The sequence below is a fragment of the Mauremys reevesii genome, linkage group 5 (genome assembly GCF_016161935.1).
Source record: "Mauremys reevesii isolate NIE-2019 linkage group 5, ASM1616193v1, whole genome shotgun sequence".
NCBI classification, from domain to species: domain Eukaryota; kingdom Metazoa; phylum Chordata; order Testudines; family Geoemydidae; genus Mauremys; species Mauremys reevesii.
The window spans coordinates 75,370,330-75,389,912 of NC_052627.1; the positions used below are offsets into that span (position 1 = coordinate 75,370,330).

A 19,583-nucleotide genomic window follows, 5' to 3' on the forward strand; every position below is an offset into this window, starting at 1 on the left:
AAGGCAACAAAGAATCCTGTGGCACCTTATAGACTAACAAACGTTTTGCAGCATGAGCTTTCGTGGGTGAATACCCACTTCTTCGGATGCAAGCCTTCTTGCATCCGAAGAAGTGGGTATTCACCCATGAAAGCTCATGCTGCAAAACGTTTGTTAGTCTATAAGGTGCCACAGACAGGAAAGGTAAAACAATGGCCTAGATAAGGAGCACCCCCTCAAACACAATAGCCTGGTTTATAATAATGAAGAACACCTCAGCCCCCAGCCCAACAGGAGGGCCATTTTGCAAAGGCTGAGAAGAAAGGGAGATCAAAAGATAGATCTGTTAAATGATATGCCATGCAAAGAGGGAAGGGTGCTCTCAGCTGCTTCTCTGCAGCTGCAGGCTGGCACCGAGAGACTGACTGTAAGTCAGGGTCTGCAGCAAGAAGACTTTAACTTGGGCCCCAAGAGAATAGGGCACACAAGGAAAAGTCATGTCTTCCTAGTGGCTTGAGGATAATGCCAGACAGATATAAGACAGTATGCACATAGGTCTCTGTTATTCTGTACTTCTCTGAGTGCTCTATACCTTCTGGAAAAATAAATCATACTTTGTTTTGAAGAAGTTGCTCCTGTGTCACTGCATACTGTTACAGTCCACGAGCTCCCAAAGGAAAACTCTTGCAGGTGCCAAGCCCACTGGGCCTGCTTGATAACAGGGTTGGCAACCAGGTAAATAGGCAGAGACCTAGTCAGGGAGTGGTTGGATCAGTGGATGGGACCCTATTCCAAAGAGAAGTGTAGCCTGCCACTTGAAAGGGGTGCACTTGGGGGATTGGAAAAGGCTTTCAGAGGGGGCAGCCTGCCCAGGGGCCATGGCAACAGTTTCAGTTCTCATGGCCTGCTTAGTACATAGTAAAAAAATAAATCATATTGCACTTATAAAAAAAAAAAACTAGTACCTGCTGTCTTAGGAAATGTCATCACTCTAGGATGCCATGGGGTTATTGTGTCTGAGTTACTTGCTCCACAGGAAGAAATTTTTTAAAAATATTTTAAATATTTTTAAAAATCAGATAGCTGATAAGATTTCTATAGAGTCTTTGAGAATACAAACTGTGCAGAAAGATGGGTTGTGTCAGTTAGAATGGGAGAACAGCAAAAGTTATACATGCTATTTCTGAAGTCTGTATTAGCAAATACATTGAAGTAATAAAATTAAGTGTGCCTATTGTATTGGTTTAAATGTAACAGCAAATTGTTGGCCAGATTTAATAACATCTCTATCCAGATTTGGTGCTTTTGTTAATTTTTATGGCACAGACTGATCCTTCGTAAACAAGAGATTAACTTCAGTTCAGTTTCCTCCTCCTCCTCCTTGCATAAGTGCCCATGAGAGAGGCTAGCAGTCTCTAATTTGGATATGGCGGATGGGGGAGCATACTTTGGGGTGATTGGACTCCATGTTTAGGGAGTTGTCAGGAACTCAACTTCGGAGTTTCCTGATCCCTCTCTTACCATGTTTAAAATATTTTGTTTGCTTGTTATAAACACTAACCATTGAGGAGAAGATCTTGCTGTTTCCAAACAAGGCTATTTTTCCTGCTCAGTCATTCCATTGCTTACAGATGTGGTACTGCTAAAGTCTAATTAAAGCTGTGCAAACCTGGCCAGTTTTGGTTAACATAAGTTTTAACTAACTTATTGTTGATTACAGTTTTCATGAGTTTATCCTTATGTTCCAAATTTTTTTTAATTCCTAAATTAATATGGTGAAGGGAAACTCACAATAAAATTATATCAAACTGTATGAGTTTTGTACACTTTTGTGAAGGCTGCCAGCATTAGCATATGATCAAGAGGACCTTTCACGTGACCAGCTATCAATATTTTTAAGGAACTAAGACATTAGGCATCGAGACACTTTTGCCTATCTTGAGAATGCAGAATGTTACACTCAGCTGATTTTGTTTCTATGAATTTGGCAGAGGTATGTATGGTTTGGAGGCTTTTGTACCAAAGGTATGCCTCTAAAAACAAGACAATATGGGCCAAATCCTGCCAAACTTCCCATGGGGTTTCAGTTTGCACAGAATAAAAATCACCACACTTTAAAACCACATTCTGATCACTCTGTTCAACGAAGAAGTCCCATGAATATCACAGGGACTACCAGCGTGAGTAAAATGACCAATATTGGCCCCTTACTTTGTGCAATGTTTTTCACATGTGCTGTATCCAAGTTATCTTACAGATTTAAATAATGTACTTACTGAGCTTGTGGTGGGGCAACTGCCCCACCCGCCTGTAAGAGGGGGCTAGAGTAGGCCAGAGTGGCTGCACAGGCTGGCAGCCAATCAGGAAAGGGCTTACTGAGAACCAATGAGGGCTGAGATTGGAGACAGCCAATCAGGGCTAAGCTTGACCCTATATAAGGGCTGCCCAGGACAGCAGCAGGCAGCTTCTCCCAGACTTTCAGAGTGGAAGGTCTGTTTCCTGAGCAGCGCAGCGCAGGCTAGGGGGAGCTACCCACCAGGCTGCAGGCCCTGAGGGAAGGGCCTAACTGGTGCAAAGGGGCTAAAGGGGAAGCAGCCCAGGAAGAGAGGGGCACAAGGGGAGAGAAGGAGGGTGGGGAGGCTGCAACTAAAGGGCCCTTGGGTTGGGACCGGAGTAGTGGGTGGGCCTGGGTCCCCCCCACCTTGTACTACACTTGGCCATGCAGTATAGCTGAAACAATCTGCAACTGGCCCTTGAGACAAGGGGCTAGACTTTGGAGGTTGTGGTTGGCCACTGAGGCCAGTGCAAGGACTGTTGCTAACATCCCCCCCTCAGAAGGGGGTGGGGATGGACTAAGGGGCACTGCTGAAGGGCAGCATCCTGAAGAGGACACTGCTGAGCGGGGAGCAGCGCAGGTCCAAACACCAGCAAGGAAGAGATGATGGATGGGACACGACTGGCAGAGGGTTCTCCCCATGAACTGAGCTAATTCCCAGAGGTAACCAGCGGGAGGCATTGCAGTGGTGAGTCCCAACCCTGTCACAGAGCTAAAAACAGATAATAGCAGAAAGAGAGAGAGAGAGAGAGAAATTAAGAGATCCAGACAAGGGAGTTTTATTGCCTTAATTATCAAATAATTCTGCCTAAATATGTTTTAATAATTGGTAATCAGCATCTTGGAGAATACTTGCTACTGTCAAACACATAAGGAAAAACACTTTGTGACTGATTCTAAATGTAACTTTAACTTGGTATTTGAATTCTGTGAAATTCTCAACTCTCACATGAATTAAACAGCATATTGGTGACTATAAATCATTAGGGTATTAACTAAAATGAAATGAAGACAAATTCCCAATAAACAACATGTTGGCATCATCGTGACAGCTCACAGGAATCCTCTGCTCTGTACCATTCAAAACGATTTTAAAAAAAAAGGATGTTAGAAATACACAATTGTATAGAAACTACCTAAAGTAATGCTATTAACTCAGTGTTAGGCTCTCTCGTGGACTACTATGTTAAATTCTGATCACTGGTCACTATTTCAAAAAAGGATATAGTGGAAATAGATGAGTATCCCAAGATTGGCAAAGAAAATAATTAGAGGCACAGAAAGAATTGCATGGGAAGATTGGGGCTGTTAAGTGTGAAGAGGGGACGTGTTCAAGTATACAGAATGGTCATATAAAGGTAGATAGGGATTCCTGTTTATTTTTCTTCATAGCATAAGAACAGGGAACATACAAATTGCCAGACAGCATGAGACCTGTGATCTCAAAACTAGTCCAATGTCCTGTCTCTGTTGTTGGTTAGTACCAAATGTTATAGAGCAGTGGTTCTCACCCTTTCCAGACTCTCTATATAAACCAAACAACCCCAAAACAACCACTTACTTTCTAGTGATGCATTCAATAGCTATGGGATGAATCAGGATGACAGGTGCTCTAGAAATATAAGAGCTGATGCAATGAAAAAGTGTTAGTACTATTAACTGAGAAAATACACGTAGACCTGGTTTTATGCAATATTTGGAAATGTTCAGTACTCAGAGCGACAAGAGTTTTGTCTAGCAGAAAAATGCTAAGATCTATATGGTTAAAAATGAGAGAAGATGAAAAGTCAGTAACATTTATAATAAAGCATGAAAATAAAACAATTAGCTGGCCAGGTTTCTGTTTCATTGAAAATTAAAAATAGAAAGTGAGTCAGGTAATCAAATGTGATTTCTTTGTTTTTTCTGTTTAATATGAAATACAAAAAATAGTGAGTATGAAGTGACAACTGAAAAGGTATCAGAGGCCAAAGAGCAAATGAGTATGTAAACTTACCCTCCCTTTTGATACCTAACTAATTCCTCCAGGCCAGTATTGAGATACATTTGTGGGGGTAGGGGGGGACAGCCTGTGGCAATGTTAGACTTCATTCTCTAGGATCGGCTATGCAACAACTTTCAGAAGTACTAACTTTCCTTTAAAAATTGAACATAAGAAAAAAGGCAAACAAAAAAAATCACTTGCAACCGCAAAATATGAGTAGGTGAATTGAGAAGAAAGAACAAAGTAAACATTCAGATTAGCATGTAGAAAGGCCCAATAATATCATAACACCACAGAAACAGCCAGGCTTTATCTATTTCACATCATTTTATTTGACTACTTGTTACCCCCTACCATCAACTTCCAATCCAAGAGCACTGAAACCTCTTGTGAGTTATTCTTCTGAATTCAGGCCACAATTTCTGGCAGCAAGACAGTTTCTCATCATTAATTACAGCACTTCCCCAGCTATCTCCTGGTGAGTGGTGTCCAATTCTTGACTTGTCCTTCTGCTAGGAGACAGTGTCATCGTTACAGCACCTTGTTTAGGATGCTGTAGTTAAGATTCTGTCAATACTTTCATTAACTCATAGTTTCAGGGGTTTCTAAGCTTATGGCAAGTATTCTGTGTGCAACTGAACAGGACATGACAGAGCCTGGGGCCAAAGTCTATACAGAACATTAAGACCTACAGGTGAGAGAGATAATATATAAATTAAAAATCCCTAATGAGTGATAGGGACGTTGATGATGGCAGACGTGTCCAGCACAGCATCTTAACCATTTGGCCTTTGAACATCCACATGTATTATTATATCACCTTAAATGTCTTTGATTACTAAAACATCTAATAATGAAAAGCTGTGACTGCTGTGGGATAATAAGTAAACAAGTGATTATTTGCTAGTTCTCTCTGATACGTTGACATATATTATGCCACACAGAACTGAGAAAATCACTGTTATAACCATTTTATCCTTGATGTCTGTTTTGACTACACTAACTTAGCTGTTGTCTGAGAAAGATGACTCATACTTACAGCATTGACAATTTGTTGCTACATAAGTCACATAATGCAGGAATTATTATAGTGTTGGGTCAGAGATACTGTATGGTCCAGTTCTTCTCTACCCTGGACAACTAAACACTATAAAAAAGTAACAAAATTAAAGCAAATCCAGCAGCCTATCACTATAAAGACCTGCTGAGTTAATAGGTGGAATGCAGAAGCTCAGAAATTTTCTGTCAGCCTAAAACTCCCAGCCCTCTTTCCATACATCCTTACAGCCTAAGAAAATGGTGATGTCCCTTGAATGTCAATAGATTTGGGGTATTTCTGACCGAAGAGAGCGTTTGAATTCCAAAGGCATTGGCACCTCACTGAAAATGCCCCGCTGCAGCTCCCTGTCAATTATATGTGGTGGGTTCCAGGTTAACGATCTCTACAGATCTAACAAGCCACCTCCCCCACTCAAGATGTGAGCATGTCATCTACATCAGAAACGCACCATTAATCAAAGGGGCATATATAATCCCTGCCACATTTTGTGGTTGTTTTTCCCAACTAACCAATGTTACTTCTGTCTTTCTGAATTGAGCCCTGGATACCTCGCTCTTATCCACACTCCAATTTCTCTATCTCAACAAGAAGCCAAAGCTCTCAGCAGCACCTACTGGGCCAAACAAAACAGAGAGAGACAGGGCTAGATGTTATCACCATATTGAAGATACTTGCCCCCTTTATTCCCTCAGCATTCTGGGTCGCTCTAAATTGTTTTCTGGAAGCAAACCTAAAATGACTCTCCTACAGTAGAAATTCTGGAAATATCATTGAAACCTCACATTACTGAATGGTTTCTACACAAATTAATCATGTATTCCTTGGCATTTTTCAAATACAGTGCCCACAAGGTAATGCAAATGTATTTATTTCTTCAGGTGTGAGAGAGAACTTTTCTAGCTACTTACAAGGCATTATTTGGTTAATAGTAGCCAGTAAAATGTGTGGTTTAATGTTGCAGTGTGAAATTTGCAATTATGAAAATGGCACATTTTTCAGTGGGGGGAAAACACAGCCTCACTATGGTAGACAGTAAAGCTAACCACTTAATTTCATAGCTATTGTTTGACTTTTAGGCATGTAGGAGTAAATCTTAGATTTTTAATAGTGTTTGTAGACATTCAGTTGATTTGAGGAGATGGCTATTAATGGTTGTACTATATCTGACTATGCAGCTCTACAGGAGGTGATTGAAAAAAATCTCCTAGAGGTAGATCCAGGGGAAGGCTGGTATTCCTGTAGCCTAGAGATCTGGGGGTTGGGAACATTAGTTGATACTCATAAGTGTATCAGCATTCTTGAGGGAGCTTGACATTTGGAAATTTTTATTACAGCAGCTCACCCTGTAAGTAGAAAGCGACTGAGTAACAGATGTTCTTATTTAGAAAGGATATTACGGAAAGAGCAAAGCACTAAATATGCTGTAGCCTGTAAACTTCTCATTTAATCATAGAAAAGTCTTAGACTGAAGAATCTCTGATAATAAAAATAATGTGTAATTACATATTTTAAGGTGTCACTTGACGAAATAATTTAATTTGATCTGAAGTTCTATAATATATTCCTAGCTGACATGAAAAGATGCTAGTTTGTTACTTCATAGTGAATGGTTTAATTGATCAGTCTGCTCTAACAATCCAAAGTGATACAGGGACAATGGAAGTGTATAGCAAACCCTGGGTACCCCTGAACCATGACTAGACTATTTTTGTGCCTCCCGAGACACATTCTACTGAAGTAAAGGGGGGGTAGTTAAAAACCTTCCATCATCATGCCCAATAACACCAATTTTAGAAGACAGTTTGTAATAATGCAAGTCTCTGGATCTGTTTCTGTTCCCATTCAAGTAAATATATAAACTCCCATTAACTTAAATAGAAGATTAATTGGGCCCATTATGAAACAGTGCAGAGGAGCTTTAAAAGACCAATATGTGGTGAAACCGCACCACCCCCGTCCTAGTAAAAACTCACATTCCTGACTCTAATCCTCTACTTAATAATAACTCAAGTTGTGGAAAACACAGTGGGCTGCTTAACAGAGGTTCATGTGAAAATTTTCCTTTGATTTCAATTCACATGGCCTCACACTCCCAGATATGTGCTTTGGCTCATAGCAAAACTCAATCAAAATCACTGGGCCTTACCTTGTTTTTCAGAGAAATGAAGAATCATTCCATTTATCTATTCTACAAATAAATAAATAATAAAGGCACCAAGAGCTAGTCAATAATTAAGAACAGTGTGAGAAGTGACCAGTACCAGTGGAGCACAAAGTGCATTTGTTATCAGTGGACACAATACTAGATAGTGTCTAAATGATTCCATAGGCTTTCTCAGGGACATGACTAGAAGTTTACCAAATCAACAGTTTCAGGGTCAATTGAAGAAAATCAATGATTGGCTGAAATTATTTTCTTTCCTCAATTGAAAATGATTGTCCATCCCGAATTGTAAGCAGAATTATTTTGAACCAAATTCAATAAGTGGGTTCCACTGCGTATGTGGTTTCCTCCCCCAGCCCACCCCCACCATGAACAAACTATTTGCATCATTCCCTCCTGACCAAACGGAAGAATCTACTGCCTTATTTCTTCAAAGCTAGCTTGATGGTGCCTACCTAGTTACATATCACAAATATATCTATACTCGTCACTCTTATTTCCAGTACCCTCTTATACAGAGGGCAGAGCATATGTACCAAGGGTTCAGATCGTGTGATAATCTGCTGTAAAATTTAGAGTTCACTAGTCAAAATACTGCTTGGCAAGTCTTTAGTTTTATACTATGGACTGCATTTTTTCAAGAGGGGTCTCACTTTGACCTCTATTTCTAAATCTGCAATCCACTCTGTAAAACCGTAATTACAATTAACTGAGGACCCAGATTATGGCATTTTGAAAATAATGTAAGTGCCTGATTTTTTTCGGTGCAATCAGGTTGCTGTTTAAATGGTATAGTTTGTGCCAGTTACTGATCACAGTCACAAAAGTATGAGTTGAAAGCTGAGGCCATTTTTTTAAATGTGGCCTAATGTGCTTAGTTACAGTCCTTCTAGAGAACATGGCAGAGAACATGGAAGGTTTATGAGTGAAGGACATAAAGTAACGTAATTCTAATTGCTATTGGCTGAAAATTCTGATCAGGCACTTCTTGTGAAGAGGGTTTCCAAAAATACAAACCCCTTGCATTTTGGAATATTGATTAGCAAATAATAAGTTGTACCAGTCAGGGAAAACTATTTTTCATGAAATATAATCTATGTACCATCTCTATTATCAAAGCACTTTCCATCTCTCTCCACAATCCTCTTTCCCCATCTCCCACACACACAAATGCATATTCTGTGCAGTGGTAATGCTTCTAAAAGCCCATAGGTTGTCCATAATAAGCAAATTCTTTCCATTATATGCAGAGAAAAATAGGTTCAATGTAAAGTGTTTTGCTAAATCTGTTTTTGTCTGCTCTGATTGTCTGTGATAACAGCATATTGTGAATGGAGTGCACATAATGGACTTTAGGAGAGATAGCAAGCTGCTTTGTACCTATAATTTAGCTCATTAAAAATGTATGGTTCATATATTGCTTCTATCTAAAAGCATTTGAGACCTTTGATGTTTCTAAATTGGAAGGAGCATAAATATTATTAAAATTAGCCAAGGATACTTGCAATTGTCAACTGATAGATGTCTTGTTTGTTGGAATATTGTTCCCTTTCATTTGAATGGCTTTCTGAATTTGAGGTTATAAAGATTATTATTGTTAGGGGAAAGTAAGTGCATTCTGTTAAGGGGGAGAAACAGTTCCAGAAACTGGAAGTTCTCAAAATGTATGTTAAAACTTGTGAAACATGTCTCCTCTCAGTTTCCCTAGCCCTAATTCAGTCTGTTCTATAGATATACTTACAAGCAAACCTTTTATTAGGACAGTATTAAAGAGACCAGGCAACACATTTCAAATGGATATACATTAGCCATAAATACATTCAGGCTAGAAATTTGAAGGAGGTTTCTAACCATCAGAAGAGTGAGGTTCTGGAAGAGAATTCCAATAGTAATACTGGGAACAAACAACCTAACAAGTTTTAAGGAACTTGATCCATTTATGAATGGGGATATATGTCAGGGTTGCCTGTGTTAGCACGGCACTGGAATCAATGACCCAAGAGGTCCCTTCTGGTCCTGTGTTATGTGATGGTGGTTGCTTGGTGACTTCTCCCCTACCTCCTGATTTTGTGTAGTAGCTATACTATTTGTGTCCATTTCCGGGCTGTAGAACTTAAGGTTTATTAGTATTGAATCTCCTCTCATTGTCTATCGCTTCCATAGCTCTGATCTCCACAATTCACTTTGGAGTGTGGTTTGGTCTTCTCACTGTGTTCTGAAATATACACATACACACACTCCTGTATTAATAGAAATTGTCAGGCCAGATTTTCAAAAGTATTCAGAAGCCACAAATGGGACCATATTTTCTAAATAGCTCCCATTGAGAATGTTCTGTGCACTGAATGAGGTTGAGGTTATAAAAAAAAGTATGTAATCATGTAATTAAAACTGTACTATAATTCATATGAATGGGGGTAAAGTTAAGGTTGTACAGGAAACCTTAACTATGGAATTTACTAACTTTGGAGTCCTTGACATTGCAAGCTTAACAAATTTAATGTATTTTTTGTGTGTAATAGATAGCTAGAGTTGGGTGTCAACAGCATATTGAGAATACTGCTGCATCTTATGCCTCCTTATTAACTTGATCCATTTAACAGACCCACACATTATGTATTTGTGTTGTGATACTACCTATGGACTCTAGTCCCAGCCCAGGACCCCATTTGCTAGGCACTGTACAAAAAACAAAACAAAATGACAGTTCCTGGCCTGAGGAGCTAAATTTAAGACAAGACATATTAGGATGATATAACAAACAGAAGGAGCACAAAGAAACAATGAGACAATACTGGTCACTGTGAAAAGCAGTGATTACAGTATGCCAGCTGCCTAAGCACTGTCAAGTTTAAATAATAGCAGGGACAGGAAGGGAGTTTGAAAGAGCCTTTGGAATGAAAGGGTCAATCAAACTACGCTGGGAATCTCTCCAAGAGATAATTAAGCAGCTCTAGTACTGCTGTAGTCCTGCTTTCCCTCCCTCTCCATGTAACTGGCTAAGCAGCCAGGGGAACCATGACACATCATTATAAAGAGTGTAGCAGAGTGTCTCTGGCTATGATGCCATGGTGTTCCTGAATGCATTGTACCTATGTCACCCACAGCACTTTGGGAGCTCCCATTGAGTCAGTGCCCTCACTCCTGGACTTTGACTAATCCTACCCTTCCCACCATTTAGCCCTTAATATTTGGAAAGCATTCTGTGGTCTCTGGATTCATAGATTCATAGATTCTAGGACTGGAAGGGACCTCGAGAGGTAATCGAGTCCAGTCCCCTGCCCTCATGGCAGAACCAAATACTGTCTAGACCATCCCTGATAGACATTTATCTAACCTACTCTTAAATATCCCCAGAGATGGCAATTCCACAACCTCCCTAGGCAGTTTATTCCAGTGTTTAACCACCCTGACAGGAACTTTTTTCCTAATGTCCAACCTAAATCTCCCTTGCTGCAGTTTAAGCCCACTGCTTCTTGTTCTATCCTTAGAGGCCAAGATGAACAAGTTTTCTCCCTCCTCCTTATGACACCCTTTTAGATACCTGAAAACTGCTATCATGTCCCCTCTCTGTCTTCTCTTTTCCAAACTAAACAAACCCAATTATTTCAGCCTTCCTTCATAGGTCATCTTCTCAAGACCTTTAATCATTCTTGTTGCTCTTCTCTGGACCCTCTCCAATTTCTCCACATCTTTCTTGAAATGCGGTGCCCAGAACTGGACACAATACTCCAGTTGAGGCCTAACCAGCGCAGAGTAGAGCGGAAGAATGACGTCTTGTCTTGCTCACAACACACCTGTTAATGCAGCCCAGAATCACATTTGCTTTCTTTGCAACAGCATCACACTGTTGACTCATATTTAGCTTGTGGTTCACTATAACCCCTAGATCCCTTTCTGCTGTACTTCTTCCTAAGTGGAGCACTTTGCATTTGTCTTTGTTAAACTTCATCCTGTTTACCTCAGACCATTTCTCCAATTTGTCCAGATCATTTTGATTTATGACCCTGTCCTCCAAAGCAGTTGCAATCCCTCCCCGTTTGGTATCATCTGCAAACTTAATAAGCGTACTTTCTATGTCAATATCTAAGTCGTTGATGACGATATTGAACAGAGCCGGTCCCAAAACAGACCCCTGCGGAACCTCACTTGTTATACCTTTCCAGCAGGATTGGGAACCCTTGAGTACAGATATCCAGCCAGTTATGCACCCACCTTATAGTAGCCCCATCTAAGTTGTATTTGCCTACTTTACTGATAAGAATATCATGTGAGACCATATCAAATGCCTTACTAAAGTCTAGGTATACCACATCCACCACTTCTCCCTTATCCACAAGACTCGTCAGCCTATCAAATAAAGCTATCAGATTAGTTTGACACGATTTGTTCTTTACAAATCCATGCTGGCTATTCCCTATCACCTTACCACCTTCCAAGTTTTTGCAGATGATTTCCTTAATTAGTTGCTCCATTATCTTCCCTGGCACAGAAGTTAAACTAACTACTCTGTAGTTTCCTGGGTTGTTTCTATTTCCCTTTTTATAGATGGGCACTATATTTGTCCTTTTCTAGTCTTCTGGAATCTCTCCCGTCTCCCATGATTTTCCAAAGATAATAGCTAGAGGCTCAGATACCTCCTCTATTAGCTCTTTGAGTATTCTAGGATGCATTTCTTCAGGCCCTGGTAACTTGCAGGCACCTAACTTTTCTAAGTCATTTTTAACTTGTTCTTTTTTTATTTTATCTTCTAAACCTATCCCCTTCCCATTAGCATTCACTATGTTAGGCATTCCTTCAGACTTCTCGGTGAAGACCGAAACAAAGAAGTTATTAAGCATCTCTGCCATTTCCAAGTTTCCTGTTACTGTTTCTCCCTCCTCACTGAGCAGTGGGCCTACCCTGTCCTTGGTCTTCCTCTTGCTTCTAATGAATTGATAAAAAGTTTTCTTGTTTCCCTTTATTCCCTTAGGTAGTTTGAGCTCATTTTGTGCCTTTGCCTTTCTAATCTTGCCCCTGCATTCCTGTGTTGTTTGCCTATATTCATCCTTTGTAATCTGTCCTGGTTTCCATTTTTTATGACTCGTTTTTATTTTTTAGATCATGCAAGATCTTGTAGTTAAGCCAAGCTGGTCTCTTCCCACATTTTCCATCTTTCCTACCCAGTGGAATAGCTTGCTTTTGGGCCCTTAATAGTGTCCCTTTGAAAAACTGCCAACTTTCCTCAGTTGTTTTTCCCCTCAGTCTTGATTCCCATGGGACCTTATCTATCAGCTCTCTGATGAAACTGTAGAAGTTCAGGTTAATTATTATTATTATTACAGTATTGTTCACTGCTAAACAGACTAAACCTTTATGCACAGGAGATTGTATATTTCTGCAGGTCACTAAAAGCAGACCATATTTACTGGTGATGTTACATATTGGCAAATAGACTGTGATTTGTTAGACACACATCTTGTAATATTCCTGTGTTGGTTCAGTTAACTCTATAATTATTGAAAAATCAATAGGATATCGGAAAACATATTGTCGAAAAGTCCTTAGGCAGTCAGGCTGTTGGTACTCTATAATAAATGAGCCCAACTGGCAGTTTTAAACCTTACATTTCAGAAGCGTAAGTGTATATCAATTAGCAGACTAAAGCTGCTGAACAAGGCAATGTGCTAGTCACTGTTGTAGATTCATGCTCCACTAGGATGATGCTCTGCTTAATAAACATTTAATCAAGAAGTCAACAAGCATAGACTTCAGGCCATAAAGTCTTTTGTAGTGTATGGAATTTTTAAAAAGGATGGGTGTATACATTCTTCATAAGGCCCTATTCCTGCAGCCCCTTGCACATGTATGTAAATTTACACAAGTAAACAATACTACTGTGGAAGTTCACATGGATGAAATTACTTGTGTGTAAATGCTTGCACAAGCTGAGCCTCAGCGTATGTCTACACTGCAATAATTTGAATTGGTTTAATCTCACTAGCTCAGATACCGGAACTGGGAAACCTCAGCAGCACTGGCTTCACCTGTAGAAACCCACCTGGCAATTAATTGGGCAGCTAGAGTTCTCTGAATGCTGTGCTCCTGTTCCTTCACAGATCTAGTAACTAACCTAGCTAGATTAAAGCTATTTTATCTACATAAACTACAATCATGTCCCATAATTGTGGTATAGACATATCCTAAATCACAAGGGAAGCAAACTCTGTGATCTTCACCATAAGAAACCCCCACCTAACTTGGTGTAACTAAGGTAAAAGGCTCAAGTGTGGAAGAACATGACACTGAAAGTCAAGATTAATTTTACTTTGGCAGAACTATGTGCATGAAATTTGCAAAAACCTTTGCAATTTGCCTAAATCCTAGGAAGAGGCATTAGTCCTTTTTCCTGTGCACTAAATTTGCTCTCATGTTTAAAAACAAAATCTGAGAGGAAGATTAGTGAGAAGTGTCAAGTCGCCAAACTTTTACCAGCATATATACACTTAAATTTTCCAAAAAAATTAAAAAAAAGGGAGACAGAAAATTGTTTCCTAGACTCTTTGACAAGCATGATTGCTTGCAACCCATGACAAATTTGAGTAGGCTGAATAAATTCAATGAAATGGAATACCTGTTTTAAATAGGAACCTTCTATACAGTAGTGCACATAGGACATCACAAAATACAAGGTGCACACTGTATATTTCCAGCACAATAGAACCCAGAGTATTTATATTTTCCTACTTTCTACCATGTTATTTCTTTTGAGTCATTTTTGTCAATAACATTTTACTGGGAGAGGGGGTGGAAATAGTATCAGATTTTTCTCTCTCATGCAGCCATTTCTTGCATTTAAATGCATGGCTATTTCTATTTGTACAAACCTGCAAGATATCAAAATGGTGAATGTATTTTTAGAAGGGGAGATAATGCTTATAGCAGTGTCATATTGAAATGTAAGTATTTTTAAGTACTTAATTTGAACATGCTGAAGACAAAAATATTTTTTAATCACCACAACTGTTCATATCATAACTGAGATGGATGACAGTCCATTCTCTGTGCAGGTTGGTGTGTGTGTGTGTATGTGAAAGATACAGTAAGTGCTGAGTACAAATTCCCAAAGGCTTATGAATATGCATAGGTATCTGTGAGGATGCCCAGCTACAGGAATATTTTCAAGTGATAATTCCAGAGTTTTTCTCACCAGTCTGCATGTAGTTTGCCATCTGTAAAGTCTCTTAAAGCCATATGAATATGGAATAAGTGCAAGATGTAACTGTGGCCTAGTTACAAAATGACTTGGCAGATTTTGTGTTGCTTGCTCTGGAGAACTACTGCAAATATGTCCATTCAAAATTTCATTTAAGTTAGGTTAATAAAATAAGTCAAATCAGTAATAGGAAGCATAAAAAGGATAAAGCATTAATATGTCAGATCTAGAAACCTCAGTTTTTTGCAGCTTCAGTCCTATTGCATGTTTTATGAATATTATTTCTCTGTTTGTGTGTGCCACCCTGGGGGAACCAGGGGAGTAAAGGAAATTGGAGTGATTGCATAGTGGTTCTCTGAAAAGACCATTCATCTGTCAGAAGTACTATATCAAGACTGACATATTTTCAGAGCCCGATAATTTGACTGGAAATACAAGTAAAACCTTAAAAGCCAAATCACTTCTATTTTTATGCTAAACTGAAGTAAAAGGTTCACTGCCACTACCCAAGTAATGCCTTCAATAATTTGTCTGAAATAAATTATACAACCAAGTGAAGCATTTTTTTTCCAATGAAGAGGGGAGAGCAACTCCATCTGGATTTAAAAATATATGATTTGACCTACAGTCATGTAAATCCTAAAAGAGGAGAAGGATTTCTTGGTTTTATCTGGATCAGATGACACAGAGGTGAAATACTGCATGTGAGAGATACTGTTCTTAGGTAATAACAATGTCATTTAGCACACTGTTCCCCTCTTACTGAACACAACAGCAATGGTTTGTGAGGTGGAATAACTGAGGAGTAACACATCCCACCAAGACATCCCAAAGCTTATGAAACTTTCTTTAAAGTACCATTAAGAGTAACTTGAAACTTATAGAACAAATAAAACCCTGGCTTTAACACTCTGCCTATGCTAGATTGTACCTAGCACTTAACAAGTGGGTAAAGGGGAAAAGAAGAGGGCACAAGGAGCCTGCCTTCTCTCTCCCCCTCTAGCCCCCCTCATTCCTGTGCACAAGCTAAGCATGCTATTAGCCTGTGTTTGTAAGATTAGAAAACTATAGCATTGACAACAATGCTAGAAACACCATAGATGTGGGAGGAGCAGGACCACCATCCCATTCCATGACACCACACTATTCTTTTGACTGAGCCAGCATTGTTGGAGGAACATGCTACACACTGTTCAAGAGTGTAGTGATAGATTCCTAATGTGTATATTTCTCTCCCCCACTCCCCCAGAGTCTGAGCCATTGTGCCTGCATCATTGGGAACATGGTTATGGGAATACTAATGGAAGTCACTGCATGACTTGAGTTAAAGCAGGGCTACTTTTTGTGGCATGGCTGAAGAGGGTCAGTTAACTCTAAGTGCAAATATATATCAACCATGTATGTCTTTGGAAAAAAGATGAAATGGGGGTTAAAGGCAGCACTAATTACTTATAAGCGTCGATCTACAGACAAACTATGAAAGGGTATCATTGTGCATGTATTTGTGCTTTGCTTTTATTTAGTAACAGTAGACATTGGGAATGTTCATAGTGGCTCTGATGTATTTAGGCTATAGGCAAACCGAACCTTCTACTTCAGTACAAATTGTGTATAGATGTGCACAAACTGCTCATTTCTATGTTGCCTCCAATGCACAATGAAGTTTATATGGAGTTGAGTTGCAGACTTCTCTATAAAAAGGAAAGAGAGAGCACATTCTGAAGCAGTTTAATTGTTGACCATGGAAGTGTAATAAATGTTCCTTGAATAAACTGCCAGTATCCTAAGATGTAGTCATGAAGAAAATAAGTTTTATCTCAGGCATTGACCCACTCCTAAATCCCACATGAAATAATGTTAGAGAGCCTTCCTAAGCCATCATTGCTGCCTCACTTCTGTTCATGGCTTTCTATATTCCTACTAGTTCCCAGATACCATGGTGCAATACATAGATTCATTACGTACAGTTCTATTAGAAATACATAGATTCTAAATTTCACATGGAAGATGTATCTGGTCTCTGTCTGTTTTGGAGCCAAGGGATGAATAGTTCTCCCAGTTTAGTGCACATCCATAAGCAAGCTATAAAATACACTTATTTATTTGGGTTTGGAACTAATTTGTTTCATTTTAACTGTTCTATATGAGAGGTGATGAAAGCCAGTAAATATGATCTATCGGGAAAAACATAACACTTTCAATCTTCAGTGGTTCAATAGGAGTCTCCTCTGATTGAGAACCTTAGAACTGAGTTGCTGCTGTGTGGAATGAAAATTGTTGCCTCCCCCCCACACACACTTTCATATTTACTAACTTTTGGCAGTTTTAATGTAGAATTAATCTAAAGATCTGATTTTTTTCCAATTCCACAATTCCAATTCCACAATTCCAACTAAAGTTCATACATCGGGGCAGTTTTTTGATGCCTCTAAAAATCAGCTCCTACATGTCTAAAACTAGCTCATTCATTGATAACTTGCACTGAACTGGGAGCACTATTTGTCCCTTGAAAAGAGGATGTATGATGCATCAACAAAATGGGAGTTTTAGCTATCACTTCAGAGAGAGAATTAATGTATCCTCAGACTAAAATATTGAATACCCATCAAAACAATCAGTCAAATGCAGTTCTATAGTTATCCAAAAGAGGTGCTTCTGTCAGGAATTTCCTCCCTTTTTTTCAAGGTATAGTAAAAGCTGCATCTGCAAGTTTAAAAAACTATTTTTTAAAAAAATCCTCTTTGAATGTTACTGATGGTCAAAGAGGCATTTGAGTCCTAGAATGTGACATGGCCACAGGGAATTTCCTCACATGGGAGAGAGGAATCTTTCCTCCAGAGATGGGTGTTGCACAAATCTCTGAGCTGTGAGATTCTAATCTCAGGTGGGCAGCATGGCTGTTTAAAAAATAAATGAGAGAAATAAAATGCATCTGTTACAGAGAAAGATCATTTGGTCTCTTCTAACGAGATAGCAATGACTTAATTTAAATCAGAATTACTAAATAAGTTACAATCACTAGTTTGGTCTTTTTGTACCAAGTTTTCAGAAGGATTTCAACTTGGCCTCCATTTGTAGAGAAACTTTATGGTGCAAGTCACTTACACGTACAATTGTTTGTGCACTAGAGCTTATGCATACATTTAGTAGAATTGACACTTACAAATTTCTGTGCACTAAGGGACAAAATCTCCCTTGACCTTTATGGCTTCAGAGGTTCCCCTAGCACTGGAACACATCAACTTCTGCTGGGTATATGGAGGTGGGGGATAAAATAACTGCTTATGGCCAGGAAGGGCATGTTCACTTGCTGCGCACCACAAAGCCTTCCTTGGTGTTGGCCTCCTACACATCAGTGCACAAGAGGTAGGAGGAGATGGACCCAGGGGCAGGCTTGGCAACAAGATAGGGCTATTCCTGTTTTGTTTTCCATCCATTGTGAGGCCACATAAGGAACCTGGAAGTCTACAACAGCCAATATGATCCAGGGTCTTGAGATCTATTGTGTATATTTCTTTTTCTTATACATAAGAATGAGCTAAAAAAAGGCACATATATTGTATCTGCAACAAAAAAAAATCCATTTTGACTTAATCCAAATATTTATTTTAAAAAAAGAAATAAAAATAGATATTAGAGATTGGAGACTCATATCGATGCCACTGAGAGATAAGAATAATGGATCTTGTGGCCATATTCTTCAAAGCACGTCCCAGTATTAGATACTAGATGGCTCAAAGTACATGTTAACATATGATGGTATTTTTTAAATTAAAAATTACCATCTTGTCTGAACAATTGCACAGTAAGTTTGATTATAGTGAACACCTTTCTTCACAAAAAAGTTATAAGTGATGGAGATGCTGACCCTTCCTGATAGGTACTTGATATACCTCTGCTTTACCCCAGGAGAAAACAGTTAAAGATGTGCAAAAGCTACTTAGAGATACATAATTGATAGGGTTCACTTTTATAATACTGCTGAAAATAGAAAAGAACTCAAGCAAGTAAGAGAGCCTTTAAAGCAAGAGAGAATAAAGAATATGCTGTAGTTCTATGGTTAACCTGTCTTATGAGCATTGCTTATTGATGTCCACTGGAATTGCTGCAAAAGACCACCATAGAAAGAGGAAACTCTGCTACATTAATATTTTATCTCACTCATTTCTCCTTAAAACCCAAAGAGATTTTTTTGGGGAGGAGTTGGTTGGTTTTCTTATTCTGCCTATGATGTAGAAGTGTTTGCCTATGTGATTCTATTTTTTTAACATACTGAAATTTAATCAAAACCTTTCCTTTTATAAGTTATATTCTGAAATCTGTTTTCTTTGCCTTTAACAAACTGAGTCAAAAAGGTAGCTTCCCTGCCATTTTTATTCAGTTTAAACTGAATAAAATAGTAGTTTAACCTCATTGTGGATAACAGGTGACATATCTGTATGATATTATACTATGCAAAAATAATTGAATACCCAGTGATCTCTTCATGATTTAGAGAAAATCTTGTAAATATCCAATAATAACTGAACTGAAAATTGATTTTAAATAACCAGACTGTATCTTCAAAACACAGATAAGAGAGACATTTTTCAACACTCACATATAAATAGTACTTACTATACAAATCCTTGTTAAATGAGAACTAGTAAGCCTGTGTCATTCTGCTCTTGGGTGACACGTGCAGCTCTCACCAAAGTCAAGGAGAACTGCACACTTATACATCCAAGGGCAGATTTCTATCACTACCCTACCACAGAGATTTAGTTTGGAACTGAACTCAAATGGGTTGACTAGATAACAATTTACTTTAACATTTTCAAAAAATCCACTTAGTCAAGTTAGAAAAAGAAAAGCTGACGATTTTAC

General features: G+C 38.8%; 1 long non-coding RNA gene across 2 annotated transcripts in view; it reads left to right on the top strand.

The window, feature by feature from the left end:
- Positions 1-2,430: 2,430 nt before the first annotated feature.
- Positions 2,431-19,583, top strand: part of LOC120406796 — a 77,897-nt gene continuing 60,744 nt past the window's right edge. For both annotated transcript variants that reach the window (XR_005599590.1, XR_005599591.1), the window contains exon 1: positions 2,431-3,002. This is a non-coding gene — a long non-coding RNA (uncharacterized LOC120406796). The remainder of the gene's footprint in view (positions 3,003-19,583) is intronic.